Source organism: Lactuca serriola, chromosome 5 (genome assembly GCF_051521515.1).
Source record: "Lactuca serriola cultivar US96UC23 chromosome 5, Lser_US96UC23_V15, whole genome shotgun sequence".
Taxonomy (NCBI): Eukaryota; Viridiplantae; Streptophyta; class Magnoliopsida; order Asterales; family Asteraceae; genus Lactuca; species Lactuca serriola.
The window spans coordinates 323,004,906-323,009,816 of NC_136412.1; positions in this window are offsets into that span (position 1 = coordinate 323,004,906).

The following is a 4,911-nucleotide window of genomic DNA, read 5'->3' on the forward strand; positions in this document are numbered from 1 at the left end:
ATAATAAATAAATAAACATAAAAGGCCAACAGCAAAGTAGTTAGATATCAATTCAAAACATGTGTTTTGTTGAATAATGAGAAAATGATAGAAATTGGAGCACAAATGATTTAGAATTTAGTAATGCCGCAAATTGATGACATCATCAATGTAAATCAACAAACAAAGAATTGGCGTATGTGGATCATGGAAATATACAAAGCCTCACTTTCCGATGTATATGGCGTAGTAACTAGAAAGATGAATTTTCAACATAAGAATTATACAGCAAAGGTGAAGAAGCAGATAATTTTGTTTTGTAAATTTGGAATTTAGGATAAAGAGTAATGGTGTAAAAAGGCATTTCTTGATGGATGCATTCACCACTTTCATACTCAACCATATATATATATATATATATATATATATATATATATATATATATATATATATATATATATATATATATATATATATATATATATATACACGGCAAGAAAATTTTTTTTGGTAAAAAGGTAAGAAGTTTTTTTTCTACAAACATTTCTGACAAACAAAAGAAATGAATCACTAGATGAATCAAAAATAACATGATTCACCAAAAAAAAAATCTCAAAAAAACACACTGATGATTCATTTATACAATGATTTCGTCGTTATTCACCAAAATTGTCATAAAAGTGAATTTTTTCTTGATTTACTTAAAAATGAATCATAAAGATATTTTTTTGGGAATTTTTTCTTGTGAATCATCTTACTTTTGAATCATCTAATGATTCATTTTGTATGTTCGCTAAAAAAATATGTAGAAAAAAAACTTCTTACCTTTCTACCAAACTTTTCTTTCTTATTTGATCTTGACTATATATATATATATATATATATATATATATATATATATATATATATATATATATAGAGAGAGAGAGAGAGAGAGAGAGAGGGGTTCAAATGAGAACTCAAAAATATTAAGAACCTTAAGAACTATTTTTTTAAATGTTTTTCATTAAATGCATTTTAAACAAATCAAACATTAATATTATATTAAGCAAAAAATTTCATTCCCTAATTTACAACTAGTTGCCACTTGTTGTTGGTAGCCGTCAGACCGTCGTCGGACCACCGCTTGACTAACATCAAATTCAGTGACATTTTATGGTCGTATTTACAGCTTAATTGAATAAACATCGTAGTTCTCATTTTGATAATAGTTTTTAATACATAGAATTTTATTTTTGCAACCAAATATGCAAAATTTTAATAATAATAAAGAAAAAAAAAGAATAGATTTATGCATTGACAAATTCAATTTTTTCTTTTTCGAAATTTTAGATTTCTTTAAAATATACATCGTATATAAAACATATTCACAGTTTAAAATACAATATGCATAGTTTAATAAACATATTAATTCTTTAATACGTAGTTGAATATTTTCATGCATACATTCATTCATATTTTAACACACCATTTATATAAATACAGCTTAATACAATACATTTACAATTTAATATACAAAATTTACAATTTAATACAATCCTCTTTACAACAATTCAAAATTTTAAAGAAGTTAAACTCAAACTCTACCATCACAACCAACTGTCACACGACACCACCAACCACATGTGTCACTGTCGTAATCATCATTCCTTCTAAATCAAATTTGAGTATAAAATCATTAATTAACAGCTTAAAAACTATATTCACAATTTAATAAACCAATTAATTCGCTTATTCAGAGTTTAATACAAAATATTTATACAACACAAATAATAAATATATTCATAAGAAAATTAATACAAACAATCATACATAAATCATTCATTTTTTAAACAAAAAATCATTAAAATTATGCAGCTTAATACAGCTAATGCACAGTTTAGACAAAAAAATTCACAACTTAATGCAGTCAATTCATAATTTAAAACACAAACATCACAATTTAATATACAAACCTAACAACTTAATATAGTAAATTAACAGTTCAAATAAAAAAATGTACAACTTAATGCAGTCAATTTACAGTTTAAAACACAAAAAATTAATGCACAAAATCCACAGCTTAATACAATAAATTCATAGTTTAATACACAAAAGTATAAATTCACAGTCATATTATCAACTTAAAAATCTTCATACAATCAATTCACAGTTGAATACATAAAATTCATAGCTTAATACAATAAATTCATAGTTTTAAACACAAATTCACAAGTTAATATAGTTAATTCATAGTTTAAATAGAAACTTCACAGCTTGATGCAGTCAATTTTATAATTTAAAACACAAAAATCACAGCTTAATACATAAAATTCACATCTTAATACAATAAATTTACATTTTAGTACACAAAAAGTATGCATTCATAGCCATATTATCAAATTAAAACTCTTAATACTGGCAATTTAATACATAAAATTCACAAATTAAAACTTATAAAAAATCATGCATTTGTAATTTAAAACTTAAAAAATCATGCATTCACAACTAGAAAGTTATAAAAACTTATAAAAATCATGCAATGACAGTGCTACATGTTTATATTTAAATTTTTTCCCTCGGTTAATTTTTAGTTAATAGTTTTCACCCCTTATAATTTTAAAGTTAAACTATTACTATTTTATACATTACGATTTAATCTTTTACTATATTTTAAAGTTATATTTTGATCCCTTACATAATTTTTTAATAATCCTTTTTTATTAATTTCTTTAGAATACACTTTAATGAGTTTATAAAACTCTTTGATCGATTAGATCTTATAACAGGTAAATCACGAAAGCGAAAAACAACAATATAAAACACAATAATGAATCTGAATATGTCGAATGATTCAATTGATTCAATCCTCAGCAGAGCTCGATAAAGAACTTCCGCTGTAGAGGATATTAGGGTTACAAAAGATAAAGATCAAAATACTTGACAGAATAACTTCCAAAATTTTACGTACTAGGATGCATGCAAGCACCTATAAATACAATACCCTATAAAATAACTCACGGATGGACAGGCCCATACCAGAGACTAAATGAACTAACTAGCGAGCCCAAGACGCAACACCTTTTGGTCCTAACAATCTCCCCCTTTGCGTCAATTGGAGCGAGACTCTCACTTCGGCTTGTTGGGACCAGCTGCAAGAACTTTCTTGGTGGTTTCGAACAGACGTGAGATAAGAGCAACGATGGTCTGTCTGAAGCGAATATACCACTGGATCATGTCATCGAAGTACTTCTTGTCGTCAGCTGAATTCTGCTTGCATCGATGAATGATTCCCAGAACATGTTCCAGGCACGCAGTGGTGTAAAGGTGTTTGTCAGCCAAAGTGAACATGCATTTTTGGCCTTCGTTCCTTGTAAACATGACAGAATTCCGTTTCGGGTCGATCCTTCCCATCTGCATCATGTTCAAATCACTAGCAGAGCCTACATGAGAAATAGTGGGCTTTTTCTTGAATATGCTAGCGATCTCCTGATCCATCTTGGCAACTTCCATAATGTAGCATACGAGCATCCTCTTGAAGTGATTAATAATCGGACCATACTCAGCTTCATTGGTGAGGAGGATGTTGTGCAAAATAATCCAGTCATGTGGATTCAGGTTGGGAAGATCAGCAAGCGATATGGCATGTTCGGTTTTAGCAGAACCCCTCAACACTTTGAACCGAACGTTCGTGAAATTCCCCTCACGAAACGGCTTGAGGACCCGAACGTTGACTATCTTCTGAGCGCTCCAAGTTTGATACTATGGTTAAGCAGACTTCAGATAGAATTCAAAGAGTTCCCTATCAACCTTTGGATGAGGATGAGGGACATCAGCAACGTTATCAAAGGCATGGAAGATGAAGGCTTTTCGGGTCAGTGGCATGTCGAACTGAGAATCGACAGAGTTGATACGATCCAATGAAATCACTGGTTCAAGCTACAGAATGCTGGGAGTTTCAATCGCCTCTTTCAAAAGCTTCTCAAGAGTCCACAGAGCAAAAAGGGTTTTCCTACTCTCAAGAAAGTCATGAGCCTCCTTCATTTTTCTTTCGGTCGCCTCAGCCTCTCTGGCAACCCGAGCGCTCATGTTAGCATCTTTATCACGACCTTGCTTCTTTAAGAGATCTACAATCGTCTCTTTATCATCATCATCACTGTCTTCAGCAATTTTCTTTCCTTTGTCTTTGATACCCGAACGTGAGGCTTGACCTACTGAAGGAGGTTCGGTTGCTTTAGTTGCTGTAGAAGTGGGAGGCGGTTGAGATACATCTTCTCCCCCTTGTTTTGGAATGGACACGAACTCAAGGAGCCCTTCAATTTTGCTTAGGAGAGCAAGGGAAGGAGCAAGCTTCTCTGCGAGAGTGCGCCTGACTCAGTAATTCAGGATCGGATCATGGGCTTCAATGATGTTGGAAAGGGCGGCGTGGACATCCGAAACACATGTAGAAATAACCTCTCGCTCAGATCGAAGAGATTCAATTTCCTTTTGAGAATGGAAAAGCTGAAGACTCTTGACCTTGAGAGCAGTGGTCTTACGAGCGAGAGCGTCCATGACTGAGTTCTCGGCAGCTAGGTCTTCATGCAGCTTAGACAGGCGCTCCTCAATAGTCGCCTTAAACGATGTGTTGTCATCACTGAGAGCTTGACGAAGACTGGCAAACGACTGCAGTTCTGAAGCAACTGAGGTAGCAAGCTTGTTGACAAGAGAGTCAAGCCTCTCTGCATTGGAGTCAGCAGTTCCCTGTAAAGACTGCAAAAGAGAAGACGCATCAACAAATAGTTTTTCGAATTTTTCGGTCGCAGCAGCACACGCCTTGGTAGAGGCGTCAACAGCGGCAGTGGCAGAGTTGATAGAGGCTTCATGAGCCTTAGTAACGTATCAACAATCCCCTGAATAGCAGCCTCTGAGATGGTAGACTGTGAGGAAGAAGAGGAGGAAGCAATGAGAGAA